The sequence below is a fragment of the Balearica regulorum genome, chromosome 5 (assembly GCF_011004875.1).
Source record: "Balearica regulorum gibbericeps isolate bBalReg1 chromosome 5, bBalReg1.pri, whole genome shotgun sequence".
Lineage (NCBI taxonomy): Eukaryota > Metazoa > Chordata > Aves > Gruiformes > Gruidae > Balearica > Balearica regulorum.
The window spans coordinates 49456528-49482960 of record NC_046188.1 but is presented as its reverse complement, the minus strand read 5'-3'; the positions used below and the strand labels follow the sequence as shown (position 1 = coordinate 49482960).

At 42.0% G+C, this 26433-nt stretch overlaps 1 protein-coding gene across 11 annotated transcripts in view; it reads right to left on the bottom strand.

Moving 5' to 3' along the window:
• SLC1A2 (solute carrier family 1 member 2) overlaps positions 1 to 26433 on the bottom strand; it is a 106114-nt gene that overhangs the window by 62111 nt on the left and 17570 nt on the right. Inside the window, exon 2 of one of the 11 annotated variants that reach the window (XM_075754803.1) lies at positions 24284 to 24399. The exons of 9 other annotated variants lie outside the window; for them this stretch is intronic. The gene's annotated coding sequence lies outside the window, so the exon portion shown is untranslated. Of the gene's footprint in view, positions 1 to 6487; positions 6568 to 24283; positions 24400 to 26433 lie in introns of those variants that run through there. One more of the 11 variants, XM_075754805.1, reaches the window with a different exon arrangement.

Below are 26433 nucleotides of genomic sequence, written 5' to 3'. Positions count from 1 at the left end.
ATACAAAAGGTTGATTCTCCACACTTCCCAACGAGAAGTTTTTCTGCTTAATAGACAGTCTAAGAACAAAATTATTGACGGATTCTCTACGAAGTCACTGGACTGGCATGTTACAGTCTAGACTCACTTAGTTCTACTAGAAATAATAGTGCCTCAGACAAATAGTCTGTATACTAATGCCCCAGACTGTTAATAAGCATCACCTAAAAGAAAGCTCACCTTCATGCTGAATTCTGAACCATGTTTTTCCTCTTTATTAATTAGCTTTTCCAAGTTAACCAAGGTCAGTACACCTCTTTTTTGTCTCTCACTTGCCTGCCCCTTTAATCTCCTTATGTTTCATTTTTCTGAGCTGCCACCTCTCACACATTGACAGAGACATATGGTTTATAAGATATTTTTTTTAAGGCCTCAGCTCACTGATGAATTGTCTTGGGTTTTTTCTTTGTAGTTTGGTTGGTTTTTTTCCTCCCTCCCACTTCTACAGAGGAAAAGAGTATTTTCTTCTCTTGGTTGCATGGATGTGTATGGGAAGGAAAGACCTTCTTGGTCTATGAGTGAGAAGATACTCAAATTAGAGTACATAAAGCTCTGCAATAACCTCTTTCCTCAAATGCAAAGGAACTGATTAGATGGGACTTTACCTTGTCTCTCAATTGAGTGCCTATTTACTTCTAATTCAGGGCTTAGTCAAAATTCAGGGCTTGTGAAAAATTCAGTGAAAGTTCAGAACATATTCCCAGAACAATATATTTCAGTTCAGATATGCTAAAATTAAGGTCTCTGTTTAGCTCAGGTCCATGTATTTTTACCTGTGTAAGGGACATTAACATGATTCAGTCTTCCCAAGACATAATATGATCTTTAGCCCAGCCTATTAAGAGAATGGGAAACCATCTGGGTACCCAAATTACAACTACTATGGTAAGACAACAGCATATCACATTGCAACAGTTTGATAATCCAGCCAAGGTAGTTCTGATCAAAGAGCTTTTGAAACTCTGTACACACACAGTAGAGTGTCATAGGAATTTTTTCACAGAAGTGTTAGATGGAAAGCAGCACGTAATAGAGCTGTATTCAAGTTGTATTTGACTGTGGACAGGAAAGTTGGAAACTTATTTGCAAGAAAATTAGACAAAACTGCAATCTTAGTTCAAACTTCCTCACCTCTGCTACAATTTGTACTTGACCCTGACTTTATGCAGGCCTATCTCTTACAGAGAGCTGAAGCAAAATAAAGAATCCATATGCAACTGAAGGAGAGGGCACTGCAAACACGCTACTGAGTTATATCATGGTAACCTGGGTCCTTCAAGTGTATCTCCATGCAACAGTTGTGGAGAAAAGAGTAAATGGGATGCAATGAAAAACAAACTGGTTTCCTCTGTCCCACCACTACTTGCCAGAAAGACAACAGAAGAACCTAAGTTACTCATTCTCTTTCATGGTCACTAGCTGGATTGTATGTTTTCTTGCATAAAATGCTGCATCCATTCTATGTTGTTTTGTAGATTTAACCCATAGACTAGTTATGAACTTAAAAGCAAAACAAAAATCCCAACAGCAATTAGGATTTTATAATGAAATATATACTAATAAATTTACTATGCTGTATCTGGTGTAAATTCAGCAACTTGAAATTCATGTGGAAAACTGTGTTGAACCTAAACAATCAGAGTTGTAAAAAACAGAGCTCAATGTTTCTATTCAGTGTTTGTCTATCTCCTTATGTCCAGCAGCCCAACCTACAGGCCGTGGGTTTGGCTCTCTTAAATATGAAATGCTTCTCTTACTTCCCTTCAATGTAGAAGGGGAAAAAACTTTCAAAGAGGAACCTTTGCAATAGAAACATTCACACTTTAGAGACTTTTTTCTCAATGTAGTGTGAATGGTCCTGTGAAAATAGACCTTAACATGAAGCTTAAAGTGGAATTTGGCCAGAACATCGCCCGCCCCCGTGTCTCTCATTTGCCAGTTGCCCATGACTTCAGCATGTGTTCCATAGTAACGCACAGGCTTCAGCCCAGTGGTACGAAGAAAACGTGTATCACAGATATGTGAAGGAAAGATAATTAATAACCAGACATTTCTTGTCTGTTGCCATTTTCAACAAGGAAATATTCAGCCTCTTCGTATCACCCCTGTGTGAGGTGCTATTGGGGCAGGAGAGCTTATTCCTAAAATCCTTTGCTAGAAGAGCATGTAGGGCATTGCAGTGGTGAGAAAGGTCTTACAGAACCACTGCCAACTGTATTGGCCTGGAGAGACGCAAAGTCTGTTCTCCTCTGCAACCAGCTGTCTTCCCTTTTGTCTCTTCTGGCACAGGATGAGCCACCATTGTGCTACACAAAAGAGCAGCAGCAGCAGCTCACCTCTGCTTCCTCTTCCCTCTCAATTTACATAGAAGCAGGCACAACGGTACTTTTAAAATTAACCATCTTACTAGGGCATGATCCTGAAACCATGACTAATGCCGGTGAGACTCCATCACCTGAGCAGTTTTATGTATGAGGCGGTATGTGAAGCAGGAAAAGTCGCATGTGGCTAGCAAGGGCTGCACCATTCGAATAGGTCTGAAGGATGATGGGAGTCTGGTTTGGTCCTACACTGTCCAGAGGCTTTAGAAGAAGGGCTGTCTCACAGTGCACATGTACTTAATTCTTCCTGCTGCTTACTAGAGATTTTCAACCTTAATCTATCTACAGCCTGAATTACCATTTTTATTTTACTGCAAGCAGTCATTAAAAGGGGGTGGAGAGGATATTTATATTATTTAACAGCTGAATTTGCTGTACATATGCCGAGCTACCTGTAACCAAAGAGAAGGATGAAATGTGGGACAAAGATTCAAAATGAGATTAATAGAGAAGAAAGCAAACGATCAAACAACTTGAATGAATGCCACCTTTGTTCTTTGTAAATACATGTGTCCTAACTCCAGTTTCACACTTTCACACTCTGACGTAAAAGGGGTGTAAACACACAAAAGGGAAAGGGGGAAATTTTAACGGGAGCTATTAACTTCTAAAGGTAAGTACAGGACCTCATGAAGGACACTTTCTCTTACTTGACTTCAATATACAAGGAAAAAAAACTCCCTAAAAGCAAACTTTGCCATGAGTACACTCAAGCCTCAAATCTTTGAGAGGCACAAAGCTTGTGGTATGGTGCAATTAAAAGTGCTGGAGTGAACAAAATGTTATTTATGAGTAGCTAAATGTTATTTATTAGTAGCTTTGGTTTAGATCCTGTTTTAGAAAAGTTTCAGGAGGTGCATCTGTGACTGGCACTCAGGATGAAGGTTAGCAGACAGCAAACAACATGCCCTTGCTGTGGTCACTCTCTCTGCTTAGTTGGGTTTTTTTGCTAATTTCTCTCTTGATTTGTTACCGACGGAGAAATAGGTACAACCTTGATTCACATCAAAACAAACAAGACAAACAAACATGGGGGAAAACCAACTACTGCTTCATAAGAATTTGTTAGGGCCTGTGAAACCTGAGCTGATGCAAACTATTGCAAGTCTGAGTCTGCCCTAGTCCAGACCTGGTGAGCTCTAAGACTCATACTTTTCTCTCACAGACTTCCATGGGTTCGTTCTGAGGATGAAGAGAGGACAAGATGGATGGTTTTTACAAGGATGCTTTTGCCCTGTGATCTACATTATACGCTTCTGCTCATGCTTGTAACATAGTTTCACCTCAGATTTCAAAGGAGCAAGGCATTACCTTGGAAGATCTTCCTTATGTTCAACCATTACAGACTGAGCTCAGCAGGTAGAGGCTCAAGTGCTGATGTGCTTCGACTGTGTGATATTTGCAGCTTCCTAGCACTGGGTAATGTACAAAAGAGTGTCATGATCTCATGGGCTTGTCTGAGATGATAAAGCTAAAGGCTTTAAAGAAAGTACCTTTGTGGTTACTTAGCCTGACCCAAACTGTTTTAAAGTTCACTCAGCTATCACTGGATACTTCCTGCTGGAGGAGATGCCACAGGAGCCCTTTTCCACAGCCAATAAGAAGGCTACAGACAGGAAAAGTACCTGGATATCACAACCAGCAGAACTGATTATTGTAATGAAAACTGCTTGGGACTTAGGGCAGTTGGTATCATTTACAATATTATAGGAGTATAATAGATTCAAATTATGCCATCGTGGGCTAATACTATGGTCGTGCCCTCTAAGCCACATCATGCCACTGCATGACTCAGTCAGTGGTTGATTTCTCTTCTGAGTCAGCTGCATGATCATTATCATATTATATTTTAATGAAAAATCCAAAGCTAAAGTTACACAAGGTGAGTTCTTTGCAAGCTGTAGCTTCTCCAAAGGAAGCAGAAAGGAAGACTTGAACGAAGGCCCCCGGTATTCCATGCCAACCAGCTGAGATGACCAGGTGCAGAAGGCAGCACATCCCGCATTCTCCTACATGTGTGAGCAGAGCATGTTGCCCTTGGGTACAATTCTCCAGGACTGCACAATCACCTAGAGCTGCAGGGCTCTAACATGAGCGACTTGCTAAAGGTTAGACAAGTTGAGACAGAACCCAGATCTCCTCTTTTCTTCTAAGACTCCACGCTTTTGAACCTGAACCAAACCATACTAAAGTTAATGGAGGATTCCTATTTCTTTTAGTGATTTTCAGAGAAAGTACTCAAACCTCAGGGCTGTCTGATAAGAGGATGTGGGCTCCTTGCTCTCTGAAAATCTTGAGCCGCATGCCTGGAAAGAGATTTACCTGAGTAGGAGGAAGGATCTATCCCATTCTTGCTTTTGCAGATATAAATCTCATTCACTCATTTCTGGTTTTATGCACAATCTCTCCTCAGTTGTTCAAACAGAACAATGCAGCTAGCAATTGATTTTGGTTTGTATCTTGCTTGGAAAAAAAAAACCCCACAGATGCACGCCCATCTGGAGAGCATGCCATCCTCCCTCTAGACATAAAAGAATGACAGTGATGGTGGGGAAACTGCTTAGAGGTTTGGCTGTGCCCCACAGTACATTTTGTCACACTTCTTAGCAACTGAGTTCTTTCTCAGTACACTACATAGGATGGTAACTGTAATATCCTGGCATTTGTAATGAAAAACACAACACTGAAAGCTAAGGGTACACAGACCAGAGAAGCCTCCACCTCATTTCTTGCACTCATCTTAAATACTGTGTAACAATTCATTCAATGTACATCTGTGCCTTAGCACTCCCTTACACACCACAAAGAACAAGAATGTGGGAAAAAATCCAGTTTCTTCATCCACTTTGCATGTTATTGGCTTCATTACATAAAGGTCTGTCCAAAAAGGCAGACTAAGTAAATTGTTAAGAGCAGCGATTCAGTTTCTGTCCAGTATGGAAGTTGTTCCGTACAATCTCACAGATAGTAATTCGTTTTTTCCCTCGCTGTGACACCTTTTCCAAAGACTTACACTATACTCCCCAGCTCAGTTTTCTCTAGCTCAGTTATGATGCTTTCAGGTAATAAAAGAAAAAAATCATTCCATACTGACACACTGTACAGACGAACTTCAAACCTTTTTTTCAGCAATGAGGGTCTGCAATGCCATCAAAGAATACTCCTATCTCCAAACTTTTGTGACTGGAGCATGGAAATAAATGGCTATGCAAGTTCCCTTTGGGGATACTGAGTGTAGATGTGCAATGTCTTAGGGAAAAAATTTCTGTACAATACTGTCAAACAAATACCCAATTACTTCCTTAAGCAGAACACCTTCTGACTTTTTGGGAGTGTATAGCTTAAGCTCCAAATGAAAGAACAGATTTATTTTTAAAGCGTGCAATATTAGCGTGAGCTGAAATAAACTCAGAAGAACAGTAAGTCCCCTTGTTTCAGGGACCACTCTTGCAAACCGAAGAGGAGGTGTCCGCATGATTTATTACCAAGGCCCCATACACTGAAAGGATTCTATTCAGTTTTACACAGGCAGTGTGAAGGTTATTCAAAACATTTGCCTTTAGAAATGGTTTTCATGACAGCTTTCTGCTGGTATGTTCTTTCTTTCTAGACTTCCCAGTCTAGGTTTGAAAAACAAACAGGATCTCTGCATTTCTTTATTTCTTTTTCATTGAAAAAATACAAAGTTCATGAGAATCTGAAAAAAATAACTATTTTATATATATAGTTGTCAGTTTGAAACAGACATAAAAACAATCAGTGCAAGAAAAAGCTAGGTTCTGTGTACTACATGGAGGTATTTTAAAGGCAGAACTACAATGGGTATAGGAAAACTCAGAGGAGCTACATTCCTGATCATATCCTTTTTCCTTTAACGTTAGTGAAAACTCTGCCCATAGGCCTAGCTTTTTTAAATCTAACCAAGAAAAAAACAAAAAAACACCACCAAAAACCCACAACTGATGAACCCTGGGAAAAAGTGTCAACCAGCCAGAAGGAAGTTGTGCAGCAGATTTGATAGAAAGACTGATCTTGGACCAGAAACATACACAGGAATTTTTGGATACCTGGCAACTATTTCAAAGGGCTAACTGAAGACAGTTCATTGCAGGCACCACCAAATGCTTTCCAGGAGACCAGACAGCTGCTGAAAGACAAAGATATACACTCAAGTTCTTTTATCAGTGTTTTTCTTCTACTGTGAATTTGAATCAGGATATGAATTATAATGGCAACCATTAGGACAATTTGGCACTTTTAAGGGAAAACTTACAGTGGAGTAAGCCATCTCAGCTTTATTGACGCTAAATAAGCTAGTTAATGATGAATTAGTTCACTAGTATTTTTAGAGTTTTAACTGCTATAGACTTGTCCTTGGCTCTCTCATGGGCTCACTGCTACTTTGGTGATCTGCCGAACTTCTCTGTACCTCCACTCACCTGTCAGCACAGTAAATGTAATGCTGCCCACAACAGTGTTGTTAAGATGCAGAAACATGTCTGAAGACCACTGCAGAAATACAGTGGTTTTATTGCTGTTTTATTTCAATTTTGATAAGGAAATCTGATTGAAGGGGCACAGGAGAAGTGGCTCCCTGGCAGAGGAGATGAGCAGCACACGTGCTGGGGGGACAACGCCAGAGACCCAGCAATGAAGTGACTCAAACTGGCTGATACACCACCAAACACTGCAAGACTCATGGCAGAGACTCAAGGCTTCTGCCACTTTATGCTTGTAGACAATCTCCTGAGTCTGGAAATCACACAAATAACTGCCTCAAAACAGAAACCTAGGAGAAAGCCTCACAGCTCAGTAGCGCAGTCTTTATCTTGGGCTGGTGGTAGTAGACAAGGTACCTGTTTTGATAGTCCTTACATAGCCCAGAGCTCTCACAGACTGTTTTCCAATGAAAGCAAACACTAACCATTACTATATTCAAGGTCCCTGCATAGCATCCCCTAACGATTCTAGCTTTATAAACTAAAAGCCAGTGTGGTTTTTCTACCTCCCCTTCATCCCCTTCATCAATCAATACCCCCAAGTCCTTCTCCTCAGGGCTGCTTTCAATCCATTCCTCACCCAGCCTATAGTTGTGCTTGGGATTGCGCTGACCCACATGCAGGACCTTGCACTTGGCCTTGTTGAACTTCATGCGGTTCGTACGGGCCCACCTCTCAAACCTGCTGAGGTTCCTCTGGATGGCACCCCTTCCCTCCAGCGTGTCGACCGCACCACACAGCTTGGTGTCATCGGCAAACTTGCTGAGGGTGCACTTGATCCCATTTGTCCCCGACAAAGATGTTGAACAGTGCCGGTCCCAGTACCGACCCCTGAGGGACGCCACTCATCACCGTTCTCCACTTGGACATTGAGCTGTTGACCACAACTCTTTGAGTGTGACCATCCAGCCAATTCCTTATCCACCGAGTGGTCCATTCATCTAATCCATGTCTCTCCAATTTAGAGACAAGGATGTTGTGCGGGACAGTGTCAAATGCCTTGCACAAGTCCAGGTAGATGACAATGATAATACATAGGCATTTTCCATAGAACAGACATCTAAATCTCACTCATACAATGACATTTTAAAATATTGTCCTTAGAAAAAGTATATAAATGACCTGACCGTCAGAGTTATTACAGTAGTCTTAGAGAAGTCTGATTTTGCTGAGTTTAATTCTCCTTACGCTGGCATCAGACGATTCATACTGGAGTCCGTGAGAACTGCAGCGAGAATATGGACTATCAGTTCATTGGATTCACTGCTGGAATTGTAGTAATGCACGTGAAATGAAAATTAAGGCAAAGTCCTGGAGCACTCTTAGGCCAGAGTCACTACCAGCTTTATTCCTCCTTTTTAATTTTGTTATACCATTCAGCTTAAGAGAGTTACAACAGCATAAAAATAAACTGACCAACAATGCAGCATTTTGCTGTCTGGTCAAATAGTTTACTTAGCTGCCAATGGATAATCATCTAAAAATTTTCCTCTCGTGCTTTACCACTGACTTAATAAACCACTGTGCTTACCTTGTCAGATTCTAGGAAAAATTTCATCAAAAAGCAAGGTGCTTTAATCCAGACAATGTACTAAGTTCTTATTTTGTTCTAATTACACTTCCCAAATGGTGTCTTTATAGAAGGAAAACAAAGAGGAATGTAAGATATCATAGCAAATTGAATCCCATTTGTGGCTAGGCAGAATAATGGAAATGAAACATGTTATTAGAAAAGCTGAATATGCCACCTAAATTTGCAACAAGTTTATATTGAGCTAGACACTGTCACCCTTATTCACAATGAGGATCATCAGGTTTCAACTCAAGACTCTACTCAAAATGCAGCCCGTATTATAATGCAGAAGAAAAAATAAAGTAAGATTTTCTACAAAGAAAACAAATTTTGAAAAATAAGATAGACATCACTGGCCTTACTGTCCTAATGATAATGCTCCCTTATGTGAGCATACAGAACGCTTCATGACCCACTGAACAGTGCGATTGATTCCATCTTGCAAAGTTCTTCACTTTCCATTTTTCTGTATCTGATGGCCAGTCTGTGAATTTGAGAGCATACACTGAGGTACAGAGTACAGAATATCACTACATTTGGCCCAAAGTGCCAGACACATAAACACCATAATACAGCAAAATGAGGCTAGTCCCCAAAGACATCTTCCTGACATTCTTCAGTAAGAAGCAAAATAACTTACATTTATGATCTGGGAGTTAAAGTAGGCTCTCTGAACAGATGTAAAAAGGTAGAGTTTTCACAAAACAAGGGTTCTTTTTGCAAGGTGTAAACAAGAGAGGCCCTGAATCTTCGCTGCTGGTCAAATGGAAACAAGTTATGCTGAATATAGCAAACTGTCATTAAAATAGCACATTATATACCCAGGTGACCGATAGCTTTATTATGGTTGGAACAATAGGGGAATTTTATCCTGTGGATGTACAGTGGGAACTGAGTACTGGACTGCATCCCTCGTAAGCTTTAATATAACAAATGTAACTCTTCTCACAAAACGCTATTTAAGATGTGGGGATCAGAAAAGCACACCATTATGAAATAGGCTGCTCTATGGGACACAAACTATTTTCCATCTGTGGCTGTAGTAGATAGAAAGAAAAGAACTTAATGTTTAGAAAGGAGGCTAAGGTTAGATGTTACGGAAACTCTCTGCACAAGTAGCCTGCAGAGGCTGAGGATGTCCTTCATTCACCCTCTAGTTTAAACAAAAATCTGTGAGAGATGAGACCAGAACGATTTATCCTGTCTCAGATGAAGGCTGGAAAACCTCCTTAGGTCCCTTGCAGCATTATTTCTGGATGCTATAATAGTTGGGTTACTGTGTTGTTTCAGTTTCCACTAATGTGCAATAAGCATTAATACAAACAAACAGCAAAGGGCTTTGGTTGCTTGATTGCATTTAGTCTCTTACCAATTATCAGTCTGCCTCAGACACTGAATGTGTTTTACAGTTTGTGCTGGGCACAGGAGTCACACTGCTCTCTGTGAACCAGGTTTGATGTGCTAAATTCCTAACAGTGGTGTCAGGGTTGTTTGGGATGTAAAGCACTCTGCCACTTTCCAAATATCAAGGCATTTTTAGGCACCAAAGTTTTCAGTGGTGTTCATTAGTGGGAAGATCCCCACTGATGTGTCTATATGTATGCTTATTTAATAATGTGACGCCATTTAACCATTAAAAATAATACAGAGTTTCTGTTTCCTTCAAAAACACCCCATCCAGTTCAGAGGTATTAAAATTCATATTTTACACATTGCAAAACAAGACAGGTGCTTGTTCATTCTTGCATTGTGATTCTATGTTATTTTAAGCACTGGTGTCTATTCGTAGTCCTTGCACTAAAGCCCTTGGATAAAAGCATGACAGTTTATTTTTAGTGAACTTTTTTTCCAATGAATTTTATTCTAAAGCCTGACTAATCTTTGCTGCACCACAGAGTAGGCTGATCTCTTGATAAATCTTAGCTTAGATTGGTGGTGAGCTGCAAGAAGACACCAAATGCTTTTTCAATTAATCCTCTTTTATATCTACCCTTAGAAGAGGGTAAGGAAGGCAGAGAAGAGCCAGACAACATGCAACACTTCCCTGGGATCCTAGTGCAGCCTAGAAAAGGTAGGGGAGTCGCATGCATTTAGTTGTCTTCTGTTTCTTACCATGGTCTTTTTAGCAGCTCTACAACGCATGAATTTGTCTGCTCTGCCTGCAATTATTCACTGCATCTCAAAGATTTGACAGTAAAACATGCAACAGATTTGCTTGCTCGGATTTTCTTACTTTTATCTTAGCCTCTCTAACTAGGATGTTGGAAAAAAAGAAGGCCTGAGGGAGAAACGTATTTCAATTTACAGAATGGTGCATTTTTAGATATATATTATAATTAAATTTTAATACATAATTTAAAAAGTGCCGAAGCCATCAACAGTCTTTGAAGTGTTTCTACTGGAGCCTGTGATTGGCAATTCCACAGCCTGAACCTGTGAGACAGAGGCAGACAGACAGACCTCACCTCTTCTCTGTTCACAGCCTTACAGCTGCTAATTCTGAGTGCCCCCTTCCCTTGTATGGGAAAACATGGTGGTATGATTGTTACAGACGGCGTAAAGGTAAGGGTCATGAGGAGGGATTTCTCCAGTGTGAGGGAGGTTCCTGAGGCAGAATACCACACCCTGTGCACAGCGGGCATATGGGTACAGGAAAGGCCATTTCACACACCCGAGGGGTGTGAGGAGGACAAATAGCTGACTCCATATGTCCTGAAGTGACAACCTAGACCTTGGATTACTCCCAGCTGGGCAGAGGTAGAGAACCAAATATGCTTTCCTAATCTGTGCTGGAGTAATGGCCACATGGAAAATGGGGAGCTCGGGCAGGCATCTCCCCATTTCAGCAAGTCTCAGGCACAGACCTTAATCTGATTTTCTTCAGTAAGAAAAAAAAAACTTTGGCTTCAGCTTCCTGATGTGCTCTGCAGACAGGAAGAATGCAGCCGTTATTCTTCCAAGTAATCTCACAGGGACTGCTTATGAGAGCAGGCATTGCAAAACCAGGCTTGAACTCTTCTGCCCCATGCTTAAATAATCCTCCTTTCCATTTCAGGGAGAGAACTAAGAAGATACAAGAAAACATTGGGTAATTCACATTTTTTGGTGAAATGGCACCTAGATATACTACTCAGCTTGAGATGTTTATTGAACTCTGGCAGTGGAATGCCTCATAAGTGCAAGTAAATGTCTCTAAAAATATTTAACTAAATCTTTTAAATGAGACTCTAACTGTAACCTTTTGCCCTTCTTGGGGCATCAATTTCAGCTCTTAAATAACCTGGCCAATCCTCCTAACACCTCTGCAGGGAAATCAGCTGAGTGGGGTAGGGCTTAACACGTGCCAACCTACAGAGAGCCTGGTGGCCATCAGCTGTCTGCAAGGGATGGCTAGGCTGGCTGCAGGATGGAGGAAAAGATAGAAATGTTAGGGATTGGTAGCGAACAGCAAAAAGCAGCATTGCTCTTGTTACAATCAGAACTTCTGAGGTTTCTGGTAATTCCCTATTTGTATCTCAGTCATGAAGCAATGACTGTTTCCAAACCAGTATGTTAAACACATCAGAGGCTTGGGCCTTTCCCATTCACCCACACGCTGTTGCACGCCAGCCTTCCTTTGAGAGGTCTATTGCAGCCAGCCCTCATGGGCTGAATGGTAATCAACACTGAACAGGAAAAAAACACATATTATCTATAAGCCTTGTGGATTTGCACGAAGGTTTACTGATTTTTATTTTTTCTTTTTCTTCTGCTTTATCTTTTTGCTTTTTTCCTTTTTTCTTTTTAATTCTTCTTCTTCTTTTCTTTGCTTTTTGCCATCTGATTTGTAACGTTTCCTTTTTCAGTCACAAGCAAGAGGGAGTTGCCCTGAATATTCCTGAATCATGATTCTGTCTGGGTTTACCGAATAACTAAAATATCTGCTAAGGACAACCCCACTGCTAATGTTATGGCCCCACACATTCCCCACAGGCCACCTCTCTTCCTCCCCACTGTCTAGTTTTCAGTAAATTACATTTCAGGATCACTCTGTGGCCTTAGTAAATAGATCATTTCCTACCATGGACTGCACCCTACATGGGGAAGGAATATTTTCTTTCCTGCTAAAAAGGCAGCTTTTGTACAGTGGTGCAGATGCTGCAGTGATGAAGAAACTGGAGATAAACAAGTGCTCTCCTTTCTATTTGCACGCTGGGTATGTCCAGAACGAATCTGGTGGACAGTCTTAAAACCCCAGAGGACAGCAGGATCTCACTGCAGAAAAAGGAAGGCTGGATTTTTTTAATTTCCATTAGTGCCTGTGGACCTTTCTCCTCTCTTATAAAGCTCTACACTAGGTATGTTGTAGGTCATCTGGGCACTTCCTAGGCAATTCAAGTCGTGTGCCTTGACATACCTTAAAGTGATTCGCACAGCCTGCTCATTCAAGTTTTAAGGAATTTATCGTCCACTACTTCCCCTGAAAATCTCCAAAACTGTCTAATGAATCTTACATTAATACATAAATACATGCATACATTTGGATTTTTTTTCAGTAAATTCAAGCTAATTTTTCCCTTGTTTTTTTTCCATCTGAATATTTCTAATTATATCTGATGAGGACCAAGCAAATTACTTTTCTTCCTTTCTTGATGGTACAAATACTTGTCTCAACCTGCAGCACTATATTTCAGCTCAGAGCCCAGCAGAAGAATGCCCTCAGATAAGCACAGGCAACTTAAAACTTCCACTGAAATCAGTTTCTCCTTCCTGTGGCAATAACAGTAAAGGGTAGTTCTGCTTCTCCCTCTAATTTCAGTGGCCTGGTACAGAAAACTTACCTCTAACAAAAACCTGACAAAAAGCAGGAGTCTGTGCTTTCAACTTCAAGTTTCTCCAAGAAGCCTGCTGTGCTGCCACTCATTTGAGGTTAGCTGTTTGGCCTGATCTTCTCCCAGCTTTGCTGAACAGCTGAGGTCTCCCATTCCCTCTGAAATGGTATCACACATTTACCTCTATGAAGTTGCAGTGAGGCATGATCTGGCTTGAACAGTTGGCAAAAAAGCTGCCTACTCTTCAGTTTATTGCTTTTCCTAGAAACGATCAATGCCACCTGCCAGGTGTCTCAGAAAAGTGAGGCATCCTACAGCTCTGATTTCCTGGTTTTATCTTTTTTCCAAAGGACTCATTAAGGACCTGTGATGGACAGGCAGGCAGATAGAGCTCTTGTCTGTTCAGCTGATGAGGTTATAATATCTGTCCTAAACCATCAGCTTTGTATTTCAAACCCTGCTCATAAAACCTGTCTTTGGTCTTATTTCTGCATACCAAAGCCTCACTGGAGTTTGAAGAGATGAAGAGAAGAGCTGCAGAAAAATCTGCACTAATAAAGATTACAACAATAATTATCAGCCTACAGTGACATCTGAGTATACCAGCCATCACAATGGGAAAAGTTGGGGTTGGAAGAAGAAGACATCCATGGACTTCTTTGATTAAGCTGCATAGCCCTACAGCAGGCTCTGAATTTGGCCCAGAGACACATGTGGAGCTACGCACAGCATCCTACCTAAGCTACCCATTTGGGAAAGAAAGGTCTCTCTCTAGCCAGGAACAGCAGCCTAGCGAAAGACCCATATACAACCCCTTCAGATCTAAAAGGAAAATTCACCTATCTGGGACTGAGCATTTGGGGGCCATATTAGTCTTAGGTGGAAAAATGTATGATATGATTGATACTTACTCAACTGTTGTTTCAACAAACAAATTTAGGATCACATCCCCAGTATTTTTGAGCATAACTACATCTACCAAATTTCCTCCTTGGCATATCTGTTAAACACGTTGTCCTGGTTCTGGCAAGGATAGAGTTAATTTCACAAGGAGCCAGGACAGGTCACCCAAGCTGGCCGGGGGCTATTCCATGCCATGGGAGGTCATGCTCACCATAAAAGGGGGCTAGTCGGGCAGGGGCGGGCTCGGCGTGGCTCCGGGACGAGCTGAGCGTCTGGTCGGTCGTTTGTCGGAATGGTAAATCATTCTCTGTTATCACCCATTGTTACTGTTACCAGTACTGTTGTTGCCTGTTTTCCCTCTCCCTTGCTGTCCCAGTAACCTGCCCTTATCCCAGCCCTTGAGGCTTTGCCGTTGTTTTTCCGTTCTCCTCCCCATCCCGCCGGGGGAGGGGTGAGCGAGCACTGCGTGGTGCTCAGCTGCCGGCTGGGGCTAAACCACGTCACACCTGTATTTTCCTAGAACACATTCCTAGACCATGAATAGTGGAGGTTACTACTTATGTGTTTCTTATATCACATTTTAAAAATTTCTGCCATTTTTGTAACAAATATTCAACAGTACCAGAAATGTAATTCTTATCTGGAGTCACCAATCAAATCCCTCAGTGAGAAAAGACTAAAAATAAAGACAGTCAGAATAACCAAAGAAAACTGATTGTATATACAGGAGAAAAACTTTAAGTAGTTTTAAAGCAGTAATATAAAGTCTTACAACAGCAATTATTCAGAGCCTTTTGAAAAAGTAAGCATTGTGTCAACCAGTTTTGTAAGTTTAAAGGAGCTGTCTGATCCTTGGGAGAACAGCTGCTGCCTTCGCCAATACCAGAATACATAAGTATACGTTGTTCTTGATACTAAAGATGGAAAATATTCTGCCCTCAAATCACACCACTGGCACATTTCTTTTCCAAGTGAATTGCCCTCTTAACCTCATGATGCTTTTTGTACTGCTTTTTGTACTAAACCCTGAAAAGAATTTCCAGGAAATTTTGAAACAGAAAATGTTTGAAATATGTTTGGGGGAAGGGTGGATCTAAGCAAGGAAAATCCATTATGAAAATTCTTAATAAATAGTGCAAAACCAGAACTTCAGAGCTCATCAATTTAGCTTCTGTTTTCTTAGAAAATTAGAATACTACACTCTTTCCCTACATACGTACTAGTCGGAAAAAAGCTTGTGGATGACTGAATGTATAAAAAAACCCTTTAAAACTTCTGCAGTACTTTTACAACCATGCTATTTCTGCATAGAAAAGCTGTATCAAAAACTAGCAGGCGGACACATTTTTTTCCCTAAATTTTTACTTTTACAGTTACCACCCAGATTCTAATTTAAAATAGTAATTCATTGAAGCTCAGAGGAAGAAATTCCCTTTTAAACATAAGCCATTCTGCCTGTCTGTTAGCGGCTATATAAACAGCTAGAGCGGCTTAAAGCTTGAGAGTAGATGACAAAGCTCCAGGAAAATATATAAAGAAAAGAAAAAAGATCTTATAGCTTACATAATGTACTATGAAATCCCAGTGCTACAAAAGTGCCATTTTCTCAGTAAAACACATGACACCACAGTGCACTGCTTTGCATTTTGTGCTGCTGGAAACCATTAAAATCTACTCCTGACTGACAGTATTAGGTTGCTACAGGAATGTCTGAGATGTCTGTTCATAAAAACATATTTGGGCTGCTTTGAACATGAACAGTGCGTGTCTTGACAAAGGGTAGATGCGTATATGCTAAAGCTGACTGAAACACACAGTTTGCAACTGACTGATTGATGAATTGTCTGTGTAAATTTCAGGCAAGTAGGTCACATCTCTGCTAAAGTAAATTGACAGGACTACACTGTAGTCATCACTGTAGTAGAGTGATGACCAGTGAACATGAGCAGAAAATATATCTCACTGTCTGCAAGGTCTCTTGGCTGAGGGAAAGTAACAAAAATACTCTTTGTTTCCATTTTCTTTCTCACTGCACTTCCTGGAAAATAGTTGCTGGGTTTCATGTTCACATTATAATAGGGTCCGTTTCTCCTAATGGAGCACCAGTTGCGTTTTGGCATACATGCACACATATAACCACACTCAGTGTGGAGTTAGAACAGCTCCAGTCTGTGTCCTTTGGCCATAAAGTCTGTGTCACATTTTTGCACAGCTCCTTCAGTTCCCTGGAGCATGAAAGTAAGGCAAAAGGAGTGGTGACAGATGCATGGGATGCTTTGTGGTGCTGCCCATTACTTCAGGAGAGTCTTGTAGCTTAGGCCATTTCTACCAGATTGAAGTAGTTGTTATTATTAACAACATATAATTCACTATTGCATGAGTTGCACACATGTAGTCAGCCTTGCTTCTCTAAAAGGGCTGCTCCTCTATGATGGATGTAGTAACAGCACAGCGTAACATCATGAGGACTTTTATTTTGGGAGAGGCAGAGTGAATTTTACATAGTGGAGGGTGTTGGTGTTGCCAGGGAGTGGAACTGCATGCCTATGGGAGGGGAGCTGGGCTCATCCCTGGACCCAGTCCAGCCTGACTCAGCTGTGATCAAACGTGCAACCACTAATGGCAGTTTTGTGATATATGTGAAATGAATTATTTCATTTCCTAGGGAGCACTCCCACAAACCACAAAAACATTACTTGTGGTAGACACAGCAGGGGGCAGTCAAAGGATAAAATGCCCGTTGGGACTGAATTCAGTTCCTGCAAGAGACAGGATGAGATTTTTCAAACGTACACAAATTAGATGCTTGAGTATTTGGAAGCCTGTCTAGAAGACTGTACTGAAGCAGCACTGAGACCTTCCTACCCATGGACAAATACCAACTGAAATCTATTCTTCTGGGTTGCTCATTTAGCATCATTCATAAACACTGAATTCACTCTGACCTACAGTAGACAACAAGTATGCTAACATGAATTAAAGCCATCAGGTAACTATGGTTCAGATTAAAAACTAAGGCTAGGAAAGAAAAAATATCAGAGAAACTGCACGACTAAGCTCTGAAAGGCAAATGAAGGGGAAAAAGAAGCTCAGCATGCATGTATTTGGGATGAGCTGTGAATAAGGTAGTAGTGAGAAGAGGGTCACAAGTGAGAGAAAGTTAATTCATATTCTCTTATTTTGCACTAGAATATGACTATCCACATTAGAAGTATTGTACTAAATGCATTAAGAATGGTATCTAATTGTCTAGACAGAATGTTAGTTTCCTAGAGAATGGGTGCTGTTGGGTTCAGGTTCTTGGCTGGAGATACGATGGAGATCGCATCTCGGCCATGCAACAACAGTGTCCTTCCTGCTACACTAGGCAAGGTGCTCTGAGGTCAGCCTGCAGGAGTGCTGGTGCACCATGGCCCCAACTCCCAGGGCTCGAGCAGCATACGGCAGGCAGAAACAGACTCCTTCTGCTCAGGCTGACCAGAAGGGTTAGCACGATACCAGAAACAGGCTAGCAATCCCACCTGACATACAAGGTACACTGGCTCAACTGTGGCACTGGGCTAATACAGCCACACAACTCTCCTCGACTGGAGCTGCCTCATATCCCTCCAGCACAGAGCACAAGCAGAGTGACCTCAGCATAGCAAGCGTTTGAAAGATCTGCACGTTGAGGCTAACAATATGAAGAGGCAGTAAGAAAGTTTCAGCTCATTAAGTCCATTCGGACCAAGCCTAGCTCTTTCTGTACACCTCAAGCATCCACTCGCATGTCCCAATCTGAGTTTTTACCAGCATGTTACTCTAAATCCAGATACAGCAGCATTAAGCAAATAGGAAGGAGCAGAGACTGATCTTTCCTCACTTTTTAAAAAAATCTGATTAGCTGGGTTTGATGATACAAACCACCACTTCCTTTGACTTTGGGGAGCACCCGAAGAAAATCACAGATATAATTTTCAAAATATGTCATATGGTATATTACAAAGCAGATCTGAGTATTATGAATTCTATTTTTTTAATACAGTGAGCCTTTGCTGTCCAATTGAATTCCAGGTTTGTATTTTTCTAAGGCAAGAAAAAAATGCCACTCCACAACTGCAACTTGGAAGTGGTTGTTTTGGGTTTGCGTGGCAAGGTTTTGGTAGCGGGGGGGGCTACAGGAGTGGCTTCTGTGAGAAGATGCTAGAAGCTTCCACTGTGTCTGATAGAGCCAATGCCAGCCGGCTCCAAGACGGACCCGCCGCTGGCCAAGGCCAAGCCAATCAGCACCTCTGTGATAACATATTTAAGAAAAACAGTTAGAGAGCGCTTTTGCAGCCGGAGAGAGGAGTGAGATGTAAGAAATTCTGCAGACACAAAGGTCAGTGAAGAAGGAGGGGGAGGAGGTGCTCCAGGCGCCGGAGCAGAGATCCCCTTCAGCCTGTGGTGAAGACCATGGTGAGGCAGGCTGTCCCCCTGCAGCCCATGGAGGGAGGATGAGGGGGTGTAGAGATTCCACCTGCAGCCCATGGAGGACCCCACGCCGCACCAGGTGGAGGCACCTGAAGGAGGCTGTGGCCCGTGGGAAGCCCACGCTGGAGCAAGCTCCTGGCAGGACCTGTGGACCCGTGGAGAGAGGAGCCCACGCCAGAGCAGGTTTGCTGGCAGGACTTGTGACCCCATGGGGGACCCACGCTGGAGCAGTTTGCTCCTGAAGGTCTGCACCCCATGGAAGAGACCACACTGGAGCAGTTCGTGAAGGACTGTCTCCCGTGAGAGGGACTCCATGCTGGAGCAGGGGAACGATGAGAGGAGTCCTCCCCCTGAGGATGAAGAAGCAGCAGAAACATCTCATGATGAACTGACCGTAACCCCCATTCCCCATCCCCCTGTGCCACTGAGGGGGGCGGAGGTTGAAGCCGGGAGTGAAGTTGAGCCCGGGAAGATGGGAGGGGTGGGGGGAGGTGTTTTAAGATTTGATTTTATTTCTCATTCCTCTACTCTGTTTTGCTTAGTAATAAATTAGATTAATTCCCTCTCTAAGTTCAGTCTGTTTTGCTCGTGATGATAATTAGTGAGTGATCTCTCCCTGTCCTTATCTCGACCCACAAGCTTTTCATTATACTTTTTCTCCCCTGTCTAGTGAATGAGGGGAGTGATAGAGCGGCTCTGGTGGGCACCTGGCCTTCAGCCAGGGTCAACCCACCACAGTGGTATTGTCAGTGAATTCCTAAATGGAGTTTCACTAGCCTACTTGTGGTCTATCATTTAAAAAAAAAAGGCAACTTACCATCTGTGAGCACCTTCCTCACAGCCTCATTAGGGAAGCATCTATTTGGCTTGCTTTGGTTTTCTCTTTTTTTTTTTTTTTAGTGCTAATTACACCCTCCTATACAGACTTGTTGTGTCCTTGTGTTTATATATTACTGTATTTACAGTTAACAAAATGCTCTGTGAAGGGAGAAATAGGAACGTTAGCTTTTTAGCCCCCACTTCTGCATGTCACGTAAAAGTTTCTGAGCTCTACCTGTTTCTTTTCTCCAAAAGAACCACAAGCAATTGCATGCTACTTGTTTTCACGAGTATCCTGCTTCTCTTACACCTACAGCATGAGGGAACTGCGCCACTGAAGGAGCAAGGCAAAGTTTGCAACAAGCAAAGGTCTGTCACTCTGACACAGCTGCACTATATTTCTAAGACAAGTAAGTATGAGTAAAATTAATTTTATGCATAAAATCCAGCAGCTTTATCAGCTGCCAGGCTCAAACTTGCAGAGTGCAGTGTTAGCTGGTAGTCAGAAATGAGCAGAGTCAAAATCAATTCTTTAACCCCATCTCCTGGCCTCATCTGGGCAGTCACTTTCAGAACCCAGACAAAGAAAACAAAGCTGCTGAAACTCACATTGAATTGAAAGATGTGATTTTCTTAGGATGGCAAAGGCTTTACAACTGTTGTGGTGCAGGCAAAGGTACCATGCTGCCTACCCGACACTTTCAAGGTCTAGTCAGCTACTTCACCTTTGCTTTGGGGTGTTTCTGCATGAGGAATTAGTGCAGAGTAGCTAGTGCACAGCCAATTAGCCAAATAGCTTGCTTCACAGTAGGCAAGCCCATACATTTCCAGACAGAGGGCCAGCATGTTTGTGAGTAGCTGTGAAGGACTTCTAAAGAAAGACTTTCAGATCAACAGCAAAGCATCAGAATTTCTGTGTGACACATATCACATATTCTGTGAAAGTCTGGACTCAAGCAAAAACACCAGCATATTCTACTGACACTGCTTTCTCCCTGCCAGCCACACAAGCAATAGTCTCACTGAGGGAAGAAGGAACCTGAAATTAAATTTTCCTCTATTATAACTGACGAGGACATATTGCCAGAACGTGGGCAAATAGTCAGAGCAGTCTGTACTGGCAAACCCAAATAAACTACGCATAGTTGGCCAGGAGAGGTGCAATTAAATGTGTATCACCTTCTTCATATTCCTTTGTAATTAATTTTTAATCATTCTTGCAATGAGTACAGATTTCATAGAATCATTGAATCATAGAATGGTTTGGGTTGGAAGGGACCTTAAAGATCATCTAGTTCCAACCCCCCTGCTGCGGGCAGGGACACCCTCCACTAGACCACGTTGCCCAAAGCCTCATCCAACCTGGTCTTAAACACTTCCAGGGATGGGGCCTCCACAATCTCTCTGGGCAACCTATTCCAGTGCCTCACCACTCTAACAGTAAAGAATTTCTTTCTAACATCTAATCTAAATTGACCCTCCTTCAGCTTAAACCCATTACCCCTTGTCCTGTCACTACACTCCCTGATAAACAGTCCCTCACCATCTTTCCTGTAGGCCCCCTTCAGGTACTGGTAAGCTGCAATTAGATCTCCCTGGAGCCACCTTTTCTCCAGGCTGAACAACCCCAACTCTCTCAGCCTGTCCTCACAGGAGAGGTGCTCCATCCCTCCAGTCAGCTTCATGGCCCTCCTCTGGACTCGCTCCAACAGCTCCATGTCTCTTCTGCACTGGGGCCCCCAGAGCTGGGCACAGTACTCCAGGTGGGGTCTCACAAGAGCGGAGCAGAGGGGGAGAATCACCTCCCTCGACCTGCTGGTCACACCTCTTTTGATGCAGCCCAGGACACGGCTGGCTTTCTGGGCTGCAAGCACACACTGCCGGCTCATGTTGAGCTTCTCATCAATCAATACCCCCAAGTCCTTCTCCTCAGGGCTGCTTTCAATCCATTCCTCTCCCAGCCTATAGTTGTGCTTGGAGTTGTGCCGACCCACGTGCAGGACCTTGCACTTGGCCTTGTTGAACTTCATGCGGTTCACACGGGCCCTCCTCTCAAACCTGCTGAGGTCCCTCTGGATGGCACCCCTTCCCTCCAGTGTGTCGACCACACCACACAGCTTGGTGTCGTTGGCAAACGTGCCCAAGGGTGCACTCGATCCCACTGTCCATGTCGCCGACAAAGATGTTGAACAGTGCCAGTCCCAGTACTGACCCCTGAGGAACGCTACTCGTCACTGGTCTCCACTTGGACATTGAGCTGTTGACCACAACTCTTTGAGTGCAACCATCCAGCAATTTAAAAAGTAACAAACAGACAGAATACCTACCTTTCACCTAAAATCCTACATTTTTTCCTCACTTCCTTTTCAATAAAAACCTGACATTTGTTTCATGAATTAGTTCTAACAGCTATCAAGTCTGATTCTAGTTCAGGTGACCAACTATTGCCAATAGTCTGAAGAAAAAATATGATGTAGAGGCTAATAGTGTAAACAGAACAGAGCAGGCAGCCAGAGCTGTTAAATCCTACTTCGTTTTTTGTCAGGTGGTCACTATTTGATCTGTTCAAAAAATTGAGAGTGAAAAATTTTCAGGTCTAAGGCATGCTAGAATGTATAGGCAAACTTGTGGGACACTGTATGTGAACACTGATGACCACATGAATGTGGATTTTTGCACTCACAGTCACTGAGAATACACACTCACATAAGAGAGTCTGCTTACTGAGCCTGCCAGGAACCACCAAGGAGTGCAGTGCATCTAGGGTCTTCGGTACAAGCTCTATCCATACCGGCACTAAACAAGCTGTAGGAAACTCCCACTTTGTATGCAGATGAGTGAATAGGAAAAAAAAGAAACTAAACATAACAAAAGTGTTATAGGCAAATAATAACTAGATGGTGAAATATAACTTTTCATTTTTCACTTTTGCACAGGAAAACTCAGAATGCATGATCCCACTGATCTGGAAGGATGCATTTTAAACTAAACTTAGAAACTGAGATCTTCATACAGAGTGTACACATGTGCGTTCATTTGAAACCCACTGAAACGTATTTGAGTGATGTCACTGATATGGAATCCATAGATAAAGATGGAGAGTACTAACTGCTGTTACCAATGTTGAACAGTAAGACAAAGGAGGTCTCTCCCTGCTGGGAGAGTCACTCATTGTTACCCTTTGCTGAGTTGTGAATGGATTTTTTTATGTGAAATCAGATTCAGCGTTGTCCACAAAACAGATAAGCTAACTCGCCATATTTTCTTTCACAGTGGGTATTTATATAGCTATAAACTGTAGGCCTGCATGGGATCTGATGTGACTTTTTGTCTGCCTTATTATTGTTTTCTGACTTTGCTTCTGCTAATCCACCTAATGTTTGTGGGACCTCATGGGACTTGAAAAAAACATCATGAATCACTATGGCAAGTTAATGCTGATGGTTTGAAAACACTAACAGTGGAACAACTTGTCAGGGACAACTTTGAACTACACTAAAGGATTTCAGAAGAGGACTAGACTTAAGGCTAAAATCTGGAGTCTTTTCTGTTCCACATACATCATTTCAAAAGGAATTTAGAGTGTAATTCTTGGACAGAGGGATGCTCATCTGAGAAGACACTGAAAGATACAGATATGGCTTAGCCAACTCCTATACCACGTTCTCCAGAGACTCTGGACAAAGGATATGTTGAGGAGGAAATACAAGTTAAGGATGTCTAGTGTACTCACTAACCATTATAAATGATCCCAAAGGCTGAGAATTAAAGCACCTGCTGGAATATTCTAATTGATACTGGGATGGGACTGTGAAGGTCACTTCCATAGAGCCCAAATACTTCTTTTACACTGAACTCAGGACATGGTGAAACAGTAGAGAGAATCTGTTGATAAAGCTTTAAGAAATGTGTTTTGAGGCCAGCAATATCCAGACAGACAAACCAGATGATAGCTATGCCATCTCCACTTTAATGTAAATTTCCAATAATTTAAATAGGGCAATTTAAAACTATGCCACGTTTGTCAGTTATGTCCTAGAGACACCTTGCAACTTGGTGGCAGGTCACCACTAGGACATAATAGTGACCGCATTTTTGCATGTGTTTTTTTTAGTATGTATCTGTATGTAAAAATGTCTTCCATGCTCAGTAGATGTGTGAGCATCTTCTTTAAACAAGGAAGACCCTAGACAATAATTGTTTATGGCCAATTTCGAGAAAACATGCTATTCCATTCTTTTTTTTTTTTTTACACTTTGTCATGTAAAGATGCCCTACTGGGGTGTTATCTTGCTTACCTAATTGCGTATTCAACTGATAGACTAACTTTTTCCTGTTTCCTGCTATTCTGTCCTGCTAGGCAGAATGTGAAGTTATGTCAAGAGCATAAGCCATAACAAAGAACCTACTTGCTGAAACGTGACACATTATGCCAGGAATTGTGACGGAAGGTTTGTGAAATGCGGTAAGCTGGTCATCTGCCAATAAGGATCTTTCCATTCTGGCTTTTGATGTACATTTGGCACTAGTGTATTTCCTGTTACTGAGAAATGTCCTATCTATCCTTCAGACATGTACTTTTGATGTCTAAAAGCCCAGTTTACAAATCAGCCACCATTAATAAACACATCAGTTTCACAACAGTGCTTAGAAACAGCAGTTCTGAGAAATGCAGTCTACCTCTAAAAATAAATAGTTGTCAGGTTTTTGGATATCTTAAGCTTCAGGGGGAAAAAAAAAAACCCTGAGAGAAAGCAAAAGGAGAACCTAAGTATTCCCAAACAATTCAACAAATCTGAAGACAACCTGGTATTTTTGCAGGAAGAGGGAAGCCACTGCAGGTCCACACAAAGAAGCAAGTTCAGCCCTTCCTCTGGCCTCCCTCTGCTCTAGTCAGGCATCAAAGAGGCAAACAGCATCACCTAGGATGAAAAGTGTGGGAAACAGATAGTGTTGCGCAACCTGACTGGCCACAACAACAGGACAACTGTCCTACCCACAACCGCAGATTTCTATGTACTAGAGAGCAAACTTCATAACTTAGCTCTCCATCTATAACAATAAGAATACATTACTTCTCCTGAGCTGTCTCTGGTTTCTCTGTTTAGACAGGAAGATAAATTAGGAGACATTAATCTTTCTATACATGTCATTTTAGCCCCACAGAGGCACATTTTAGGCATTCTAGTGTCACAGCATTACTAATAAAGAGATTGGAAAAACAACACCTTGATGTGGCCATTCTTGATATGCCATGGATGAGAAGGGAGGTTGCCAAAACTACCATCTGTCTTGATGGCAAAAGTATCAACAGCAGGGAAACTGGCCGGAAGTTAAAATCCTCCTTCTCTTTCCTTTCTCTCCCCCTTGGAAATAATGAAGAAACAGTTTATGACAGCTACTGTGATTTCCTTATGGTGTCTAAAATTATGGAAATACTCACTCAGAGGATGATGTATGGTCACTGCATAACCCAGGGTAACTACCAGACATTAACACACAAGTACAAGACAGTAATTAATTAGTCCCCTCCTTTTTGGTTCTCAGTCTTGAGGCCAAGTCTGACCTCCAGGCAACAGCTGCTGTTTCTGTTCAATTTGCCTGTCCAACCCGTGCCCCGTTCTGGCAGGTTCCCCTCATCAGCTCTGACCAGCTTCCAAGTGATGACTTTCAGTGCTCCCTCTGCAGATGTAAAGCCAGTGGCTTTAAGGTGAGAGCTCTAGCTCCTTCCTCCTATCACCTCCAGCACTGAGCAGGCGACAGCTGTCAGGAGCAGCCTGATGATCTTGGACATGCTGACTGCTGAAATCCTCCTGTATGTGCACAAGGAGGAAGGATATGATGGCTCCTACGCTGATTAAGGTATCACAATGATTTTGTACCTTCAATGCAGAGCCTGAATAGAAAATATTATGAAGTGTTACCACATGGTAGAATTAAACTGTCACTTAACACTTTTTCAAGTCAATTATATCAATCCTACACTGTCATTACCTCAATTTGTCAAGAAGTCTAAGCAATGAACCAGTTTCATATGCAACTTGAATAGTATGACATATAGCAGAAAATCACGTGTACTTATCAAAGCAAATGGCAAATCTAGATCGAGTGATCCAGACACAAGGGAAAACATCGCCCATCAAATATTACTGTTCTTCATGTTTTTATTGTTATACTGACTCTGCAGGATCTTTTGAGGGCAGCCCAAAGTTCAGAATGGACAGGAATAAAGATACTGGTATTCCAGCCTTTCTGTGACTACATCTTTACAATTCCCTCAAGATAAGAAAATGCATTCTCTTCTCCTGATTTGGACAATACATCCAGATTAACTAACACCATTGTTATTTTGAATTAGAAACATTTCTCTGTAGGTTAGTGAATAAATAAAACCTACAAATGAAGTTGGTTTCAGACTCCACCTTACTCCTGCTCTCACCAGGGTTCTTATGTCAAAGGGCCATAACAACTAATGGTGTCTTTTTTTTAGCTAGAAAAATGCAGTGCACAAAGAAGTTCTGGTAATAAACACTGCCATGCTCTCGCTGCAGCAGTTTGTTGGATCTCTGTGAGAGAGTGCAAGTTGTCTGAAACAGACAACTGTCTGTCTTTGTACTGTAAATGTGTGCAACAGTTAAATGTACGGCTGGGCTCTGACCCCCAGCCCAGGCTTTTGGACATGGCCAGCACAATGATGAACGGCAAGATCCCAAGCGGATTGATCTCCTAAGATGCAGAGGCTTCCAAAGCATGCACAGCTACGAAACTGAGGTACCTAAACTCAACAGCTTACCTCATTTGTGGAAAGGCAAAATAACATCAATGTTTAAGAGCACTTGGTTACACAATACCACCGTCTAAAGCAAGGAAGCTGATGAGAATCCAGGTGGTCAGAACGGGATTCTTTCGGTCTGAATTTAGGTGTGTGTATTCTTGCTTTATATTGCACAAAATCC